Source organism: Lissotriton vulgaris, chromosome 3_2 (assembly GCF_964263255.1).
Source record: "Lissotriton vulgaris chromosome 3_2, aLisVul1.2, whole genome shotgun sequence".
NCBI lineage: Eukaryota > Metazoa > Chordata > Amphibia > Caudata > Salamandridae > Lissotriton > Lissotriton vulgaris.
The window spans coordinates 48200179-48222740 of NC_141690.1; positions in this window are offsets into that span (position 1 = coordinate 48200179).

The window sequence follows — 22562 nt, forward strand, 5'->3', positions numbered from 1 at the left end:
AGGCCTTCCTACGGTGGCGACCGCAGGATTAGTAGGGGATAGTGGGTTTTTGGAGGGTATGGTTTGGATGGGAACTAGATGGTGCTATTTGGGTCCTGTTCTGGGGAGGGCGGATGGGAGTTTGGTTCATACTAGGGTTGTTAAGTTTTGGTTGGGGAAAATGGCCGCCATCAGTGCTGGGGTGATTGATATCCTTTCTTTGTTGGGACCCAGATGGGGAGGCTTTGCGAGAACGATCTGGGACAATGGCTAATGCTGCTACTCTGAAATGTGTTACTTGGAACGTGCGGGGGCTTCATACCATGTCTAGGCGGCACAAAGTCCACGCTTATTTAGTGCGTAGGGGGGTACACATCTGAACAAGGCGGAAGGGGCGGCGCTACAGCGTAGATGGAGATGGCAGGTCTTTTGCACTTCGTACTCCGCGTATGCCAGGGGGGCGCTGATTTGGGTCAGAGCTGGGGTTCCCTTCCAGGTCACGAAAACAGTGATAGATCCAGAGGGGCGATATGTGGCCATTTCGGGCACCTTGGGAGGGAGAGACCTAAACGTTTGCTGTGTGTACGCTCCTAATGTGGACCAGACTGCCTTCCTCTCCAGGTTATCGGGCTCGTTGGCCCACTTCTTCTCCGGGCCCCTCCTGCTCGGTGGAGATTTCAACTCGGTAGTGGATGTAGACACTGACCGATCGCATCCACCCCTACCTGATTCTCCGGTTCGCCGCGTGGCTAAGGGACGTAGAGACTGGCAGACTCATTGGGGTTTAACGGATATCTGGAGGGCGCAGCACCCCACAACTAGGGACTATTCCTACTTCTCGAGCCGGGTTCCTTGGCTCGCCAGAACTAGTTTCGGCAGCGGTCCGGTCTGAATATCTGACCAGGACCATATCAGATCATAACCCCCTCCTGCTGGACCTTCGTTGGTTCCCCGGGGTGCCTGCGGTGCCCACCTGGAAGTTACGCCCCGAGATCCTTGAGGACAGTGTTTTCAGAGCGGACCTAGGCGATAAGATCTCGGAGTACTTTGCGTCCAACGGTGGCACCGCGAGCTCGAGAGCGCTAGAGTGGGACGCTTTTAAGGTGGTGGTGAGGGGATACTGTATTTCCAAAAAGGTCGGCATGAGACGAATTATCCTTGCCGACCTAGATGCAGCGGACCGGAAACTCCGCGAGCTGGAACTCCGCCGCCCCGGGCGCCCTGAATTACAGACACGCGCAGCGGAGGCGAAGGAGGCGGTGGCGGCGGAGGTCGAACGGCTCCGCTGTTTCGACTACAAGGCCTATACGGTTCGGTCCATCGCAGAGGGGGATAGGTCGAGCGCGCTGCTGGCATGGCTAGCCAACCCTACGCGCCAGTCCTCACTGACGACGTCCATGCGCAAGGCAGACGGGACTGTGGTGTGCACTCAGCCTGAGATTCTGAGTTGCTACCGGCAATACTACGAAAGTTTATACCGCAGTCGCTCTACCCGAGACCCTGACTTGCTTAATAATTATCTACAGCCCCTGGAGCTCCGAACAGTGGAGCAGGACGTGGCGAAAGTCCTGGGGTCCGACATAGAATTGGGAGAGATCCGTAGCGCCATTAAAAAGATGGCGAGGAATAAGACCCCGGGCCTGGACGGCCTCCCGGTGGAGTTCTATGCAGCTTATGCTGATCTCCTAGCCCCTAGGTTATTGATAGTCTACAGAGAGGCGAAGAGGCTTGGGCAACTCCCGGGCTCGATGTGCGAAGCCTTGGTGGTTCCCCTCCTCAAGCCCGGAAGGGACTCATCCGATCCGGGGTCTTACCGCCCCTTATCAATGCTGACGGTTGACTATAAAATACTGAGCAGCATCTTGGCCTCGAGGCTGCTGGGGCACATGAGCTCCCTGGTACATGAGGACCAAGCTGGATTCATCCCCAGGCGTAACACGACCATGAACATTCGCAGGTTGTTCCGCTTGCTGGGAGAACCGCTTGTGGACGCCCCGTGCCCGGTTGTCTTATCGGTAGACTTAGAGAAGGCTTTTGACAGCCTGGAATGGGACTACCTTGGTACTGTGTTGCGGAGGTTCGGTCTCGGTGAGGGCTTCATCAGGTGGACCAAGGTTCTGTATGCCTCTGCATCGGCCAGGGTTAGGGCGGGACCGCTCATTTCATCACAATATCCGGTGGAGAGGGGCACAAGACAGGGATGTTCGTTATCCCCGCTTCTCTTTGCGCTGGCGGTGGAGCCGCTCGCACTGCACCTCCGGTCGGGAGCTCATTATGCGGGCCTGTGGACTCCTTCGGGCCCGCACCACATTTCGCTGTATGCAGACGACCTGCTGCTCTTCCTCGAGGACCCGTTCGCTGCCTTACATGGTGCTGCGACGGCGCTTACGGAGTTTGGGGAGATCTCGGGCCTCCGGGTGAACTGGACTAAGACCTGTCTTTTCCCGGTTCGCAGGGGCACCCCTAGCCCTGCTCTCAGCAGGGAGATTAGATGGGAACCTGACTGCTTTAAATACCTGGGGGTGTACGTCTATCATGAACCATCTGACCTCCTGGATGGGAACATTGCCGCGGCACTCATGCACTTCGGGGCAGCATGGACTTCTGGGCCACGCTACCGCTCTCGGTGGCAGGGCGGATCGCTTTGCTCAAAATGGTGGCGCTTCCCCGGTTGTTATAATATTTCCGGACGCTGCCAATATGGATCCCTCCGGCCACATTTCGACTATTACGATCTATGATAGTCGGATTCCTCTGGGGCTCGGGCCGCCGGCGGGTGGCCCTTAAGACCCTGATGAGGCCGAAGGATGAGGGTGGGCTTGCAGTGCCGGATTTTGAGAAGTATTATTTGGCGGCACAGCTCCAGACCTTCACCCAGGAGATAGCCCGGGAATTCCAGGGCCCAGAAGATAGGAGGGGTACGGGCATAGCCAGGCATGTTCTCTCCTTCATAGCGCTGCGACAACGTTTGGCCTTACAGGACTTGTCGCTTGAGGAGCGGACCGTTCGCCTGTGTTGGAACCGAGCTCACGCCCGGGGCCACCTAAGGATACCGTATGCGCCCGAAATACCTTTGGGGATGCTGACGGCTTTGCCCCATGGCGGTGATTGGTCGCGGTTGGCGAACTGGGAGGACGCAGGTTTACAGCTGATAGGTGACCTATACGAGGACGGGGCGCTTTTGCCCTTTCAGGAGCTCATCGATCGCTTCGAGATCCCTCGCGGCGACTTTTTGTTGCACTCGGCCCTTGTCCGAGCGATTCAGGCGCACTGGAAACATGGGCAGGAGGAACCCCCTTTATCTCCGGTGTGCCAATACGTGATGATGTCTGCGGGCACGGTGAAGGCGGTCACTTGCCTTTATGGCAGACTGATCAACGAGGGGCTGGCTCCCCTCACTACTCTGAGAACCCGTTGGGAGGTGGACATTGGCAAGGAGATCCCGGAGACGACCTGGTCCCAGCTGGTGCGACGAGCCTGGAAGGGCACACGCCACGCCCGCTTTCAATTGGTCCACTACTACGTGCTCCACAGAGCTTATCTGACCCCGGAGAAAATCAGGCGATATTTTGCTACGAATTCAGCGGACTGCCCCAGGTGCCCGGCCCAGGAAGCGGACCTGCTCCACATGTTGTGGGCCTGCCCAGGATTATCATCCTATTGGGTAGAAGTGGGGAAGACCCTGGAGGAGGTGACGGGGAGATCCTTATCGATTGACGCGGCGGTGGGACTCCTGCACTGGTTCCCTCATACCCCCAAGAACAAAATATCCAGCAAATTCATCAATTTAGGGCTGCTCCTTGCGAAGCGGGAGATGACCAGGAACTGGAAGGCACGAGCTGGTCCAACGGGAGGCCGGTGGCACAGCGAACTTTTGAAGTGGGCGGCGGGGGAGAGCACACTGAGATACCAGCTAGCTTGGAGGCAGCGTAATGAGAAGGCGCAGGAGGCAGCGCTGGAATGGGAAACGTTAGTGCAGGCCCTTAGGGATTATTGCGCCCCCAGCGATTCTGACAATGAGGATGCAGCTCCCCCAATGTCCCGTTAGATGATTGAACTTTTCAGCTCTGTAGTTTTCCCCATGGGTCCTTTAGCAGATACTGTTGCGGTAGTTACCGTGCGCTGATGGCGGGGTTGGGTAGGGGTTACTTTGGTTTTACATTTTTGAGGGTGGGGTTTTCTTTCTGGGTTTATAGGCTTGTTTGGAAAAGCAGATGACAGACAGTGGATTATCCGGACCAGCTTTGGCGTCCTGCTGAGCCCCCATTGACTTTCGCCGCCCGACCCTAGGGTTGTGGGCTGAATGGTTGTGTACGAGAAATATGGCGGGGAGACGGAGGGTTGTGCCTTATTGATTTTGCTTGTATTATAATGCTGGTCGATTATGTAACGATTTACTGATTCCTGCAATAAAAATATATTAAAAAAAAAAAAAAAAAATGAGTACTGCCTGAGTGATTGAAGGAGTGCATGGATAATGCCTGGGTGATTGCATGAGTGCGGGGATAGTACCTGGGTGATTGGACGGCTGCATATGTAGTGCATGGGTACTGACTGGATGATTGAAGGAGTGCACGGGTTCTGCTTGTGTCATTAAAGGAGTGCAAGGGCACTGCCTCGGTTATTGCATGACTGAATATTTAGTCCCTGTTTGATTGCATGAATCAAGAGGTAGTGCATGGGTGATTGGAAGAGTGCATATGTAGTGCCTGGGGGAAAGTATAACTGCATGGATAATGCCTGGGTTTTTGTGTGACTGCCTAGGTAGTGCAAGGATAATTACAGAAGTGCAGGGTTATAGTCTGGGATATTGTAGGAGTGCAAAGGTAGTGCCTGGATGGATTTATAACTGCATGGATAGTGCCTGAGAAATTGAGAGACTGTATGCGTAAAGCATGACTGATTGCACAAGTGCAAGGGTAGTGCCTGGCTGGTTGAAGTACTACATACATAGTACCTCAGTGCATGGATGAGTACATCAGTAGTGGCCATGTGATTGCAGATTAACAGGTGAGACATATGATGGATTGCTGCTTTGTATTTTACTACACCCAACATCCTGAGTAGTAGCAGAATAGTGACATTGCAGCACAAAAGTGAGGTTTTATTGCATGGTGTACACTTTTGTACTACAACTTCACCATTATGCAACTACTCAGGCTGTTGCGTCTACCCAAATATAAAGCATCAAACCTACAGATATGTCTGTTATAAATCTCACGATATTCCTGATAGCAAGCATGCATATGTGTCTACCTCTTCAATTCATCATCATATATAGAAGAAATTAACAAATAGACTATACTTTACATTTGAAAGACACACCCCAATGTCTGCAGTGTTTTTGAAGCGTACCTTTCCCCAGACTCATAGAAAGTAGCCTACTCAGTAATGCACCTGCCAAAATGTCTTAAAACTCTTTTGTTCTGAAGCTTCACCATTGTACAAATATTGAACCTAGCCAAATATACAGCAGCAACGTATCACATGTCTCTAGCATAACTCTAGCCATATTCCTAAAAGAATGCATGCTTCTATCTGTACCTATTGCCAAAAGTATAACACATATCAGAATATATTTGAAGTAGAAATATAACCACACTCACATGACCATAAAGTCCTTAAAACCTGACAAATTGCACATACATTTCAAACACACACCTAGATTTCTACAGCATATTTCAAGTGAACTTTTACACAGACTCTTATAAAGTACTATAATCAATAATTCCTCTCCCACCATATCTTAAACATCACTTTTGCACTACGGCTACTTCACTATTCTAATATTAATCAGGTAATAAGCATAGTTAACAGCAAAGCAACCCAGAGGTGCTAAGAGGCCTCCGGGTAGTTAGGCGCTATAGAAATACTCTTCATCATACTCTTCATATTTGTTGAAAGTCTCCCCATATTTCTAAAAGCATGTATACATATATCTGTACATTTTCTGAGTATTATGATACATAAAAAAAACATACAAATCAATCTAAACCTGCATTTTATAAATCTAGCATTTTCAGATGCATAACACATATAGAAATACATTTGCAAGTACAAACATACTACAGTCATAGATCCATACAGCTCTCAAAACTTAAGAAGCAGCACTTCTCTCATTTCAAACATACACCTAAAATAATGTGATATATTTCAATCATACCTTTCAACAGACTCAGACAAAATACCTTAATCACTTATTCCTCTGCCAACATGCTTTAAGCCACAGTTTTGAGCTACAGCTTCACCATTCTGCAACCACTTAAGGTATTGGACCTACACAAATATAAACTAGCAAGTCTTCACAAGTCTCTGCGGTAGTCTTACCATATTCCTTAAAGCATGCATGCATATGTCTGTGCCTTTTGCTAGCAGCATCATATATAAAAGTAATATACAGATAGATGTATACATGTGCTTTATACATCTATCAACTTCAGATGCATAACACATACCATAATACATGTGCAAGTAGAGACATACCTCAGTGACAAATCAACCTCCTTGGAAGTACTTCATAACTGCCTGCGAGACACAGCAAATTGGTTGAAAGCTAATTCCCTACAATTCAACACAGGAAAGACTGAGGTGCTATACTGCCCTAGGCCCAGGGTACAATCCTTTCTCCCAAGCAACTTCTGGCCTGCGAATTTCTCTCCACTGGTGCAGCCAGTGAAGGTAGTGAGGAACCTCGGTGTGATGTTTAACAGTGACCTGACCTTGGAGGCACAGATATCTAAGGTAATAGCTGGTTGCTTGGCTATTATCCGCCTTTTGAGAAAAATCCTTCCTCTGCTACCGCCTCTTGCGCCGGTCGAGGTGGTGCGCTGTTCTGTGCTCAGCAGGCTAGATTATTGCAATTCCTTATTGTTGGAGTCTTCGAGTTATCTTATGGATAGACTCCAGAGAATTCAGTCTGCAGCGGCAAAATTAGCCCTGGGATGGCCAACAAGATCTTCTTCAAGGGCGTTGGCTCAGTTGCACTGGCTCCCAGTGAGACAGAGGGTGCAATTTAAGTCTCTCTGTCTGGCCTTTAAAGCTCTTCATGGGCTGGCCCCGCACCTGTGCAGAGGAAGTTCTCCTGCCATGCGCTGGTCCGTAATTTATGCCCCGCCTTGGCCAGGTTGGTGATCATTCCGAGGTTCAGGAGATCCAGAGCTGGAGGTAGATCGTTTGGCGTGGCCGCGGCAAAACTTTGGAACTCTCTCCGATTGTACTCAGGCAGGTCACTGACATCCTTGCACTTAGAAGGCACTTGAAGACTTGGCTTGTTCCAAACCCTTAGCCTGCTACTGGTTTGCCCTCCTCCTTGAATTGAGTCTGCTAGCGCCAGTATGCCTTGTAGGTGATAGTGCGCTTTAGAAATGAAATAAATAAATACAAAAAAAACAAGTCACAACACCATCTACAGCTCAAAACTTCACTGCCTACACTCCAAATTTCAAACAGAAACTGAAAATTATGCGGTATATATGAAATATAGCTTTCCACACATCATACAAATTACTTTAATAAATAATATCTCCACAAACATATCTCAAACCTCACTTTTGTGCTGCTGCTTTACCATTCTACAACTACTTATAATGTTACACCTGGCCAAATACAACGCAGGAACCCATCACATGTCTCTGCTAAAAGTCTAACCATATTCCTAAAAGCATGCATGCATATATCTGTACCACAAATCTATCCACACCTCAAACATTCACAGAACAAACTTCCAATTTCAAGCAAACACCAAAAATATGTTACATATTTCAACTATACCTCTTAGAAACTTAAAAAAAGAAGCCTAATCACTAATACCCTATGTCAAAATCTTTTAAACCACACCCTTATGCAGCATCTTCCCCATTCTACTACTAATAGTTTTGAGTCTACCACATTAAAAGCAACAACACCTCTTTATTATACATCATGCACCTTCAAATGTATAAGACATATAAAATTACATATACAAGTAGAGACATACTATAGACACAAGTCCATTCACTCCTCAAACCTTAATAGACAGCACTTCCAATTTTAAAGAAACACCCCAAATTTTGCGGTATACTACACATTTGCATATCCACACACTAAAACAAACTACCATAATCACTAATCCATCTTCCAAATATATACATATTACTGCACAGAAATTATTCCCAAACAACATTTAACTACAATACACATTTCTACATTTAATATTATATTTCAAACATCACAGTTCATTAATAATTTTTAAAGATTAAAAATAAAGCTAGTACATAATACACCTCACAAATGTATTACTCCCCTTCCAAATTGATTTTTAGAATATGAAATATAGCAAACTCATAAAAGATTACCTTTTGCACACAGTCAATGTAATGCACCACTCTCAGCAAGGTAAAACCAGTAATGGCAAACGTTCCCTCTCTTTTGATACACAAATAAATGTAAGTAACAAATCACACTGCTTCCTACATCATTTCAAATTGTAAAACACATGTCTATTGTTAATAAATATTAACCCTTTACAACTGACTTCTAAAAGTGACAAACTGGTTCTGGAATTTTTTGGAGTTACGACTCCACTGTGCACCAACACAATGGAACAGCGAATACATACCGGAGTTCCAAAATATATTACTAATAATACTAGCACTCTTTTTAAGAACACACCACTTCTAAACATAGTACTGACTTGGGAAATCTTATTTCATTAACATATCACTTATATATAAATTACAATACCATATTTAAAACCACAGATAAGATTCAACCCTTCCCCCATTCTGCCTATTCCCAGTTTCCATAGAAGCAGTTTCTGCAACATTCAATTGAAAAAGCAGATCCATGTTCACCATATTCTCAAGATCAGCACTCAAGGTTACAAATGCATTTAGCAGATATGTTGGCTTTTGCAAAATATTAACTTATCCAATGTACTGTACCTTTAAAACATTTTTTAATAACCAATAAGAATCATGCTTTAAAAAAAGTAACAAAGTAACATGCACCCTATTTTTGAGTGTACAATGTTCATAAATAGCCAATCAATTCTCTACATTTTAAAAAACAGCATCTGGCCGCCCATTTTAGATACCTCTCATTCTACCAACTGACTACCTCAGCTACAGACATATTTTCATTACTTCCAGATATCCCTTCAAGATGCTTAAAGTATGGATTGTTGGGCACAGCTATGTTTTCTGGTGCAAAAGGTATGCTGAACGCTTTGCAAAATGTGGGTATTAAATGGATTGTACAGAGAGGATTAAAGTGTCACCAATTGATGCCTTTGGTTAAAATCGTTTTTTATCTCCAACTACCTGACCTCATGATTGTGCACTGTGGAGGGAATGACTTAGGCACATTGACTGGGGTCGGTTTGGAAATGCTAAAGAAGGACACCTTTGCACAATTGATGTTGCTTTCACCTCAAACTGTCTTTGTATACTCTAATATATGCCAAAGACAGAAATGGATGTGGTCAAATCAATTCTGTCCACAGATTGAGAAAGCTAGAAAGAATGTCATTAAAGCTGTTTCTGCTTAACTCGGAGACCATAGGATGGGCCCCATCTACAATACCAACCTACGTTTTGACATGGATGACATCTACAGAAGTGATGGAGTATACTTCACTGATCATGAGAACAGTGTCTCTCTCAACAACTTAAAGCTGTGTATCCACAATTACATGTAGCTACAACAAACTCATAATGAAAACTAGGGCTCTTTTTAGACCACAGTATAATACAATAGTGAATCTTATTCTTATTTAAAAATACATACTTTTTAAAAAATGTTAAGGATTGGCGAATCTGTTGCAAATCTGCAAAAGCATGAATTCAATGTATTACAACACAATACATTTTTCAGGTTTAACTATTGTTTTTTAATTTTATATATTTTTAACAACTATATCAATTCTAATCTTGTCATTAGCTTCAATCCCAGTACCTCTTTAAAACAACTTCACAAATATAACACTACCTTCTAAATTATATACTACTCAGGTGGATTTGCGAATGCAATGAGACGTTACACGGGGGGCTGAACTGAGAGCCATATTTGGGTCGTGACTCCAAAATAGAAACAACAAATAAATCCCCACTTCCATTATTCGGTATTCACCCCAGAGACCACATACCCCGGGGCATTACCTCTCCTAATATTATTTTTTTTAAAGGGACTGTCCACATGGCCCCCCTTCCCTAATCCACTATTGACCCCAGAGACCCCATCCCTATGACCTGCCAGCATTTTTTTTATTATTATGGAGGGGAGCCATGCCAATAATGCCCCAGGGACCCTATCCCCCAGGACATTGCCTCTTTTTATAATGTTTCTATTTTTTAAGTATGGGAGGGGAGTGTGTGGTCCTCCTTCCATGGGCCACTTCTGGCCCCAGGGGCCCTATACCCTGGAGCGTAGCCTCAGCATTGGGGACTGTGGGAGAAGCCCCAATGCCCCCACGGTCCCTGCTGGCTCCCCGCCTCCTGCGGGAGCCGGCATTGCTTTTGGGCAAGGGGAGCTGCTAACATGCAGCTCCCCGTGTCCAAAAGCAATACTGCTTTGCTTCTGGGAAGCAAGAGCAGGTATCCTGCTCTCGCTTCCAAGAAGCAAAGCAGTGTTTGCTATGGCAAGGCAGGACCCATTATCCAGCCCTGCAATAGCAAACTGCAATGTTCCAGGGGTGCGAGCCCCAGGACATTGTTGGAGCTGGCCCTGTGGGGTGGTGGTCCTTGGGGCCATGGAGGGCTCCTGGAGAGGGTAGTTTGGCCCTCTCCCAATGTATGCAAACCTCGGGGAGGGGGCAGTCCCCAGGGCTTGGGCGGCCCGCAAGGCCCCCCACCATAATTAATTAAACCCCTGGGAGGTGGCTGTCCCCGGGGGTAAGATCTCCCTAGGGAGGTGGCGTTCCCTGGGCCTGTGGGGGCCTCCACAGGGCCCACGCATAAATGTTACAAATACCCACCGGATCTGGTCCACCAGGCCAATTTTTATATCATTTTAAAGTTATAAAAATATTAACATAAACAGTTTTTCAAAAGAAGTATATATATATAACAGTGTGCATGCGGATGTTGAGTGTCCTGAGGCGGAAGCTGGGACTGCTTGTGCGAGTGAGCAGCAGAATTGCTGTAAGTGTAATTGTATACTTGTGCTTTGTATTTTTAATCGACCCATCGTTCACTCTGGGCATCTATTTTTAACTTACTGCCGGGGTCCAGAGCGGAAGCCACCATCTTAGGTGAGGAGCAGGCGAGCGGCACAGTGCTCGGCCCCTCCCACCTCTACGTCCATAAAATGAACCCGCCACCCAGGAAGCGCAGCGGACGAGCGCAGCGGGCACGTCGACGGCACGCCGAAGACGCGCCAAAGACAAGCCCATCTCCCCTACCCACTGCAAGGGTCACATCTTAGACCAGGTGTGGACCAACACCACCTGTGTAACAACTCCGACAATCTTGCCATGTCTTTGGTCGTCAGACCATCTAATTCTCAAATTCAAGTTATGCTTCACCCCCGCTAGGACTACCACGCCGGCCACAGGCGGCCTAGCCTGGACTTGGAATGCTATGGATAAAGCTGCATTCCTACAGTCACTAGCCAACACCATTCCCCCCCTTCACAGTGATATCAATTCTTCGGAATCCACTCTCACAGGCTGGCTAAAAGCTGCTAGTGATCTTCACGCCCCTTACAAAGAAGTCAGATTAGCACGGCGAGCTGATGCCCATAGATGGTTCTCCCCTGACTTAAAATTCAGGAAATCGGCTTTGCGGCAGTTGGAACGCCAATGGCGTCGCAAATATGACCCTGAGTGAAAAAGCAGATACACAAGGGCCAGAAAGGAGTATATGAATGCCATTTCCGCTGCAAAGGCGGCTTACTTTTCTTCCCGAGTCCTTAAATCTTCAAATAGATCTAAGGATATTTTTTCTATCCTTAACGAACTGAAGAACCTGGACAATGTCCCCCCAAAGATAACCCCCACCCAGTCTGATTGTGACTCACTTAATACCTACTTCAGCGAGAAAATAGTAGACATTAAAGCTAGCATCCCCCAGCCTGCGATCCCAATTAATACTGGTATGGCAATCAAGAAGAGCCCTGGCACTCTTAGTAGTTTCCCACCCATAACCCAGGATCAATTTCTGGAACTACTAACAAGAGTTAAATCCGGTGCCCCCAAGGACAGCTACGCCCCCTTTATCCTGAAAGAGTGTTTCTCGGTCCATTCGGCCCCTGTTCTTACACTCTTGAATGACTTCCGGCCTAGTTCCTCTAGCGTTTAAGGAAGCCACGGTCAAACCGCTCCTGAAAAAACCCGTGGCTGATCCAGCTTGTAAGGCAAACTACCGGCCCATCTCCTTATTGCCCTATATGGCAAAGGTCTTGGAGGCCCACGTAGCTAAATGCCTCTCTAACTTCCTTGAGGAGTCTTGCTGCTTTGACCCCCACCAAGCAGGATTCCGGCTGGCACATTCAACAGAGGCAGTGGTAACCACAGTCCTGGATACGCTGCGGGACTGTGCTGATAGACGTTCCCCTCAGGCTCTGGTGCTCCTGGACTTGTCGGCCGCATTCGACACAGTCGATCAAAACATCTTGATCAACCGTGTTGGACAGGCAGGCATACCGGACACGGCGGCCTACTGGCTGAGTTCCTTTTTGGAGAACCGCACTCAAGCAGTACGCCTTGGAGACCTAGCTAGTGCCAAACAGTCCATCACATGTGGAGTGCCACAGGGCTCCTCCCTGTCACCCCACCTGTTCAATCTCTACATCCTCCCTTTGATTCAGGCCCTTAGAGACGAGCAGGTGAAGGTTATCAACTATGCAGATGATTTACAGCTGCTCTTTACGATCGACAATTCTGAAAACTCCATCTTGCACTTCCAATCGACCATGAGGTTCATCAAAGCATGGATGGACCAAAACCGCGCTGAAACTAAACCCGGGGAAAACTGAGTTGGTCCTTACTGGGGACAGCGCCAAGCACTGGGGCCCCCACTATTGGCCATCGGATCTGGGTCAAGCCCTGACCCCTTCACCTTCGGCTAAAACACTTGGGGTCACCGTGGACTGCGATCTTTCATTAAAAGCACCAGTGGGCCAGGTGGTCTCCAAATGCAAAATTCGGAAGGTCCGGCGTCTACTCACCTTGGAGGCAATTACCCAGGTGGTGATCGCCACCGTTCTGTCCCATCTGGACTACGCAAATTCCATTTATCTAGGTCTCCTCCTCTACTTGTCTAAACGTCTCCAGATGGTACAGAACTATGTCGCCAGGCTGATTTTGAATCAACCGAGGTGGCATGCAGCCACTCCCTTACTCATGAAACTTCATTGGCTTCCTGTCACTCAACGCTGTGCTTTTAAAACAGGATGTATGATTTTCAAATCCTTGTAATGCAAAAGTCCCAAATTCATTGACTATCTAATTACTAAGTACACACCATCTCGCAACTTCCGCTCATCCAACCAGGGCCTCCTCCAGATGCTCCCTTTCAAACTCAAAGGCTCTGGAGGCCGCAGGTTTGCAACACTTGCCCCCTGTTTGTGGAAAACCTTCCCTCTTGAGATCCAGACCTGCCAAGACCTCCTCTTATTTCGGAAAGCCTTGAACACCTGGCTCTACAGACAAGCATTTCAATAACTCTCCACCCCTCATCCACGTTTATGTTACTGTGATCTCAGCGCCAAGAAACCAATCGGTGATAGTGCGCTTAACAAATACTTTATTAACATAACATAACATAACACATATATATATATATATATATATTCACTTAAAAAACCATAGGTTGCAGCCCTTATATAGTTAGGAATAAGCATTTAAAAAACAATTGAAATTGCTCCTATATAGTTAGTTGTACTAACTATATTTCGCACACCCACAATCCACTGCTGATGATGTCACATATTACATCATTCATGACATGGTCAGTGACATCACTGATGACATCACTGATGACATCTCAAATGACATCACTGATGACAACACTGATGACATCTCATTTAACATCACTGATCACATCACTGATGATATCATTCATGTGATAATACGAAGCCCTCCTCACACTCTAATATAACCTTTGACACACCCAGTGTTAAATACAGACTACCATTCTTGATACCATTGACACACCAATACCAGTTACTACATACGCACTCACTGATTCCTAGGTCTATATAGGAGCAATTTCAATGGTTTTTTAAATGCTAATTCCTAACTGTATAAGGCCTGCAACCTATGGTTTTTTAAGTGAATTTGCAAGGTTTTTAAAATGCTAATTCCTAACTATAGAAGGCCTGAAACCTATGGTTTTTTAAGTGAATTTGCAAGGTTTTTTAAATGCTAATTCCTAACTATAGAAGCCCTGAAACCTATGGTTTTTTCAGTGAATTTGCAAGGTTTTTTAACTGCTAATTCATAACTATATAAGGTCTGCAATCTATGGTTTTTAAGTGAATTTGCAAGATTTTTAAAATGCTAATTTCTAACTATAGAAGGCCTGAAACCTATGGTTTTTTCAGTGAATTTGCAAGGTTTTTTAAATGCTAATTCCTACCTATATCAGGCGTGAAACCAATATTTTTTTTCAATAAATTTCAAAGGTTTTGTAAATGCTAATTCTATTGGCGGATAACGTTTATATATGTTATTATCCTTCTGGGACCACCTGAGCAGCCATATTGTTTCTCAGGAGAAGTGAGGCACAAGAGAGCACAAAACAAGAGTGGAAAACGCGAAAAGAGGGCAGGGTTGAGACCCCCTGAGCCCCTAGCCCTTCTCAGGGGGTCCCAGAAGGATTACCAAGTGCAAAGAAAAATTTTTAAACACGTGCGGTGCGCGTACCCCGCGATTTTTTTGAATTTTTTTTTTTTTGCCGTTGGGGGTCCTTTTGGGACCCCCTGAGAAGGGCTAGAGGGTTGGGGGGTCTCTACCCTGCCCCCTTTTCGTGTTTCCCACTCTTGTTTTGGGCTCTCTTGTGCCTCAGTTCTCCTGAAAAACAAGATGGGGGCCAACACTTCCTGGTTTGGACAGTTTGGAATGTTGACAGTCGACTGCCAGCCAATCAGAAACTCGCTCGCGCACGTAAGGGTACGCGCACGTACGCGTACGGTGCACGTACGGTGAGCGCATAAAGATATATAATTTGCTCAAATTCAATTTTCTCCACAACTTCTGGAGGGATTTTCACCAAATATAGAAAAGGCACTACTGCATACCTGTCCCTACCATTTTGCCAAGTTTGGGGTAATTCCGTTCAGCCGTTCGGGCTGTAGCCATGTTTAAAGGCCCCATAGAAAATGCCATTTGAAAAAATGTAAATTCAATTTTCTCAAGAACTACTAGAGGGATTTTCACCAAACATAGCAAAGGCACATCTGCATACCAGGCCCTACCATTTTCCCAAGTTTGGTGTAATTCCATTCAGCCGTCGGGCTGTAGCCATGTCTAAAGGTCCCTATGGAAATTAACATGGGGAAAACACATTTTGGGACCCCCCTTTCGGCCCCCGCTTGACGAATCCCCCCGAAACTTTCAGGGAAGGAGCGGAGCAGAGCTGGCCAAAATTCTAGAAAATTACACACAGATTCCTCAATCGGCGCCAAAGTTATTCCAAATAGAATGTTGAGCGCATATAGATATATAATTTGCTCAAATTCAATTTTCTCAACAACTACTGGAGGGATTTTCACCAAATATAGAAAAGGCACTACTGCATACCTATCCCTACCATTTTGCCAAGTTTGGTGTAATTCCGTTCAGCCATTCAGGCTGTAGCCGTGTCTAAAGGTCCCATAGAAAATGGCATTTGAAAAATTTCAAATTTAATTTTCTCTAGAACTACTGGAGGGATTTTCACCAAACATAGCAAAGGCACATCTGCATACCAGGCCCTACCATTTTGCGAAGTTTGGTGTAATTCCATTCAGCCGTTCGGGCTGTAGCCATGTCTAAAGGTCCCTATGGAAATTAACATGGGGAAAACACGTTTTGGGACCCCCTTTTTTCTCTTTCACTTTCAGGGAAGGAGCGGAGCAGAGCAAAGCAATTTTAAGGAAAATTACACGCAGATTCCTCAATCGGCGCAAAAGTTATTCCCAATAGAATGTTGGGGATTTCCTATGTTAACTAGGTCCTAACTATACATATCTTTGCTGACATAGCGGGTCATAGCGGCAGGACGACAGAGGAGGGGAGTGTCAATATCAAGCAGGGGACTGCATTGGTCTCAGCTGCGTTTACAAACGCAGCGTGGGACACTTAGACACATCGGCATGTTCTCAGACACTGAGCGCCAGACGGCGGCGAAGGGCATGTTTAAACAGCGGGGAAAGCCGTTAGAGACAACGATTACGGCAGTGGCAGAGCCACAAAATAACAAACTTAAAGAGACTATGATAAAGCTGGAGATACTTCACGAGCGTGAAGTCCGGAAATGGTGGCAGGCAACTAGCCTGACAAATTACTTGGAGGAAGAAAGGGTGCCCGGAGGCTTAAGGGTCCACACAGTGCCATCCTACGAACATCCGGACCCACAGCTATTGACAGACTGGTTTGAGCACACAGCAGCCTATTGTGAAGGGACCCTCAAAATCTTGGTCAAGTACGCCTGGAGCGACAGAGAAAAGGTGCTGGCTGAGATTAAATTGATCGATGAAGAGCTGGAAAAGGAGAGGGATCCGATACAGATAGCCCAAATATCACAAATGATAACCCGGCTTGTGAAATATGAAGCGAAGATAAGGTTCCGCAAGCAGGAGAAATATGAACGCAATGCGAACGACTATCTGACAGGGCGTGTCCTAACTTACGCAAATACATTTGATGCTCCTTGAAAGGCTCTACAAAGGGGTACCGGTGCCAGTGCTGGAACAACATCAACAGCTGAAGTGGTCACCTCGGAGTCTGATGTGACCGAAAATGAGTCTATTGACGATCAACCTGACTCAGTAGGTCAAGGAAAAAATCGAATTGTCCAAGCCGGCAAAACCAAGAGAACCCCTTTTCAAGAGGAATTTGAAATAATCAGGAAATCCTGGCTCAGCGACGGAAAGAACAAACCACCGGATGCGGGAGCAGTAGGCTCGGGAGAACTAGGAGGACAAGGAGGTCAGGGGGAGGCAAAAGGAGGCAGGGGAGGAGCAAGAGCCTCCCGTTGGACCAACCGCAACATGAACAAGAAGCAATGACAGCCATGTGCATTGGTTCCAGAGACCTAGTTAACCTTACAGTCGTGAATCTCACGGATAAAGAATTAACAGATCCAGAAACAAAGTACTTAGCCTGGGACTGACATTCTGCCCTAATAACGAGCTAGAATATACACAAACACTAATCGATTTGTTCCGCTTTACAAGCAAGTTGAAACTCCACAAATATTTTAAACTGCACCCGCATATGAAAGATAAAAGTAAGAAAGGAGTAAGGATGACTGTAACAGATGCTCTCAGTAGTAGGGATTTATCTACAGTGGAGATCCCTGAGGACCTACAAATGGAACAGTCCTCTGATACAGGTCAACTGGACACTGCACAATGAGCAGAACTACAAGGAGTAGAACAGGAGAGGGAGGAAAGTAGGTTCAAACCCACCTCCGTCTTTGTTCCTCAGTCTCCGTGGGACGCTGTGGCAATGAACAACGACTTCATGCAATAAAGAAAAGCGGACCACCAAATTAACAGAAACAATATCACAGACCAACAAAAACTGGCACTAAACAACATAATGAATGACAAGAACATCGTGGTAAAACCCTCATATAAAGGGGGGAACGTGGTCCTAATGAGTAGAGACGATGATAAAAACGAAGCACTGAGGCAACTTTCTCATGATAAATTCTGTACGAAATGTACCACTGAAGTATATCAACATAGTATCATGGAATATGACACGCTTATCCAGAAATGGTACAATATTCAGATGTTGGGCAAAGATGAACATTTGTTTTTGCGGAACAACTGCCCTATGATCCCCACTTTTTATCACGTTCCTAAGTTGCATAAAAATAGAGACCGTCCACCAGGCTGCCCCATCATTTCCTCCATCGGAAGTTTAACCGAGAATATGTCTTGTTTTGTAGACAATATTTTAATCCCCTTGGTGTTGAAATTAGAATCTTATATCAAGGACACCAAGGATTTCCTGATGAAGATCTAAAATTTGAAATGGGACTCATGCTACTTGCTGTTGGTGTTGGACATTACCAGTTTATACACCTGTATTGAACATAAACACGGCCTAGAAGAGGTCAAGTATTTCCTAGACGAGCGCCAAATGCGATTTGCTAGGCACAACGTAATGATCCTTGAGTTTGTTGAGTTTTGTCTAACCCACAATATTTTTCTATTTGAAGACCAGTTGTATTTACAAAGGTCAGGCATGGCGATGGGCACTTGCTTTGCTCCCAGCTACGCAAACTTGTTTGTGGGCTGGTGGGAGGAGCAAGTGCCCAGGAGCTGTACGGTTGGGCCTGACAAGGGGGAGACCGTGTATTGGCATCGTTACATCGGCGATTTATTTATCGTCTGGAACGGTGGGATGAACACAGCAGAGGAATACATCAGGGTACTGAATAACAACAACCTTAACCTGCAGTTCTCTGGTTCAATTAGTCCGGTGGCAGCGGAATACTTGGACTTGGGAGTGTTCATAGAGGGAGAACAACTACACACAGCACTGTATAGAAAGGAGACTGCTGGCAATTCTACACTCTTTGCCAGCAGTAGCCATCCCCCCCAGATAATTAGGAGCATTCCTTATGGGGAGCTATTGAGGCTCCGAAGAAATTGCTCCAGGGACTCTGACTTCGAGGCGGCTGCCTCGGAGTGCCTATCATGTTTAGTAATTAGGGGATATGGTAGGGAATTACTGCAAAGGACAATGAGGAAGGTGAGAAAGATTTTAAGAGGGACTTTATTCACTGCCAAACCCACAAGGGGTGGCAGTGAAAAGGATGAAACCACCAGCAAAGGGAAATTTAGGCTAAACACTCCCTAATCATCAGGGGCCAACGACCTCAGAATGATGCTTAGAAAGAACTGGCATAGCCTGCAAACGGATAATGTACTGAAGGAAGATCTACCTATTTACCTACTACTAACCTTCAGCAAAGCAAGGTCACTAGGAGACATGCTTGTCAATAGCCATCTGGAGAGACCTATATCTAAGATCAATACCCTTAAAGAACAGAAAGTGTTCTACCCGTGTGGCCGCTGCAAGGCTTGTGCTGGCAGTAAAAGGGTTCTATCATATATGATACGCGATACAGGGAAGAAAATATTCCTTAAGAAGTTCATCACCTGTAGTACTCAATACGCGGTCTATTGTTTGCCCTGCCCCTGTGGCCTTAGCTACATCGGTAGTACAGTCAAGGAACTGAAATTGAGGATTTTAGAACATCTCAGGGCCATAGACAAGGCGGACTCCGCCTATCCAGTAGCCTGCCATTTTTCTGAGGTCCACGGTCGGGATCGAAATAAATTGCAGTATTTTGGCTTGGACATAGTTCCACCAAATGCCAGGGGCGGTGACCTGAGGAAAATGAAATTTTATATGGCCAGTATGTCCCCCTACGTGTACCCCAACGATTAGTGTATGTGCATGACACTCATGCATGTTTCCCTCTATGGCCACAATAATGATGCCTCTGCATTTGCGTCCTGCATTAGCATGCCAGTCATCAAGATTTCCATGAAAGAAATGTTAACTCTGCAATGAGGCCCATGGTCCATGTGTTTTGCATTGTGCATGTTTAATAAATATCACGAAGAACCCTTTTGTGGCTCAGTTGAGCCAGGACCCGAATTAAGGTTTTCTTGGCTCAAGACACTCTGAAAGCTGCCCTGACCTTTCACATATTTCTGGCTCAGCTGAGAGAGGCCCCAGCCCGGGGTGCCAAGACAGTATTTTGCAAAACAGTTATCAGCCTGCTGTACAGAATCACATTCCTGCCTGGCGAAGAAGGTAAACAGATCCCTTCTGCAAAGATAGGGCCTCGCCATTCTGTCTCAGTTTAAGTGATTTACAGAGCTCGCATCCATAGAAAGCTTACAGCCCCCATGCAATGCACGAAGAAATATATGCCCACACCGGCTCTTGGTGGTGAGCGACCTTTTGCTTCAGATAATACATCCCCGGACCTAAGATATCAGATATTACTAGATGTGCACGTCGCCCTGACACTGAAGGCCTCCCTACTAGAACGAAAGTCAGCTTCCCCCAGTTACACGTCAATTACACGTCATGACCAAGTTGCGCACACAATTAGGGCAAAGGTTCCAGCTGGCCACGCAAACCCCCTCCATGTATCCACCCACCTATGACACCCCTATGACTCCTCAAAGTGCACGCCCACATGCTCTTATCTCTTTCTCCTGCTCCGCCTGAAGTCCTCCTCTTTTCTCTATGTACAAGAATGAATGTATAAATATTGTACTCTGTGAATAAACTTCAGATGACGACCCTTCCTGAACCTTAGTGGTGATGGAACCCGATTCTCCCTTAACTGCTGTTATTGAAATAAAGCCCTTTTGAATCGGACACCACGGACTCTGCCTCTCATTTAATGCATGACCCTTTGTTTAAGTATAGAAATTATGACAGGGTAATATTTTATTTACCACATTAATCTGGCGCCCGAATAGGACTAATCCCCTTCCCCACTCGCCGGCGATGTAGGTCCAGCCCCTGCCCCCCTGCTACAGCCGTGACGGACTTCAAAGTGTACACGCCAGCGGGATTTCCTGCTTACTCTCTCAGGCCCACGAGGAGGACGGACTGCGACCAGGCATCCACACGAGGCGGTGAGGACTGCGGATCATCCCAACCAGAACCCAACCCGTGAGAGAGCAAGGTCCGAGGTTTCCGAAGGTCCACCTGTTCCGTGGCGCATGCGCAGGCAGTATCAAGTTTCCGAGGCCTTCAAGTTCTGCTTACCGGTGAGTACCACTAGTGGGAATGCATAAAGTTAAAGACGGGTTCATTTAGTTGAGCTCGGTAAAGACGTGTCCGTTCACACTGGAACGGTAAAGACGTGCCCACGGGTAAAGGTGGGCACGGTAAAGACGGGTCCATTTCGGTGGGCACGGTAAAGACGTGTCTCTTTATGAGACCGGTATGGCTGTACTGTATTCCAGTGCATAAAGTTAACTGTTTTCAAGTATATGTTTTACTCCAAGTATCAGGTTACACTGTATCTGTTTTAGTGTTGTAACGTTTTAGTGTGAATGATTGTTTCAGTCAGTTTATTTTTAGTGTGTATTGTGTTTTCATTTTGTTAGTTTCAACATGCCACTGTTTTCGAAATTACATCAGATAGGGACCAGGAAAGGAATACTAGAAGAGTCAGTTAACATCCCGCCTAGAGATACACCTGGCCATTACATGTATAACAAACATGGGCTAGACGCCATTTTGTTTTTAGACTTATGGGTAGATTACACGAAGGATTTAGAGGAGAAGTACAGATGGCCCATCTCAGGAACATGGGATTCTGATTGCATTATGAGAGTAGAGGAAGCACTATGGAAAAAGAAATCAAGACCCGCACAGAAAGACACCATTGAGTTATGGCGCAAGGAGTCACATAGGAGGACAGAGAAAGAAATACACCAAGCAGGGAGAACTAGACATGCAGGGGAAAAAGCCAAAGAAAAAGAACTGCGGGAGGAGGGTGAACGGGTCAAGGCAGAACAAGCTGAAAGAGAAAGAAACGCCATTGTTGCTGGTATTTATCCCGTCCTCTCAGAAGAACTAGCTAGAGTGACCCCCTCCGAAACATCCCGTAGGTCGCACCCGCCACCACCTGTAGCATATAGAGCACGTAAAATAAAGCTAACAGTCCCTGATGCTTTTATTGCCTCCAATCTAGAGGAGCCCGCACCAGACTATGTAAATGCAGAATTCCCTCCGCCCCCAACAGCGGCTCAGCTTCATCAGATCCAGCAGGTCGTGAAAGATGATGTAGGACAATGGGTGGTAGGGGGTGTGGGGCCACCGCCAACTCCAAAAACTCCACGAACACCACCAACGCCACGAACAGCGCTAGGACTAGGACCACTAGGGCAACCACGAATGCCACAATTGACATCGACGCCATCAAAGTATTCCGTAACGATCCAACGTTGTATATACGATCCGGTACCAGGAGAGGGTCCAATGCTCATGTATTCACTAAGATTAAGACATGCCACTGACTATTTGCTCCCATTACCAGACATGAAGGAACACCTAGATAAAATATACCATTTCATTAGAACGGGAGAGGGATCTGAGTGTATAGAAAAGGCTATGGAACACAGAAAGGTGGAGGTTAAGAGCGTTATCCTACGTTTTTTGATTAACTGTCTGATCAGGGAACAAGACCAACCAGACAACGAGGTAAAGAAAGGTCTAAGGGATTGGAGTGACAACATAGCTGCCGGTCGGCATGATAAACAGGGACAGATAGAAAGTATGTACAAGAAAATACGAAAGGAGATCTTAGAAATACACCATGAAGAGTCTGACGGGAAGTATGATGACTCAGTGGAGGAGTTAGGCCCAGAAGACGAGGAAAAGGACAAAGTGTGCTATGTAGGTAAAGCAC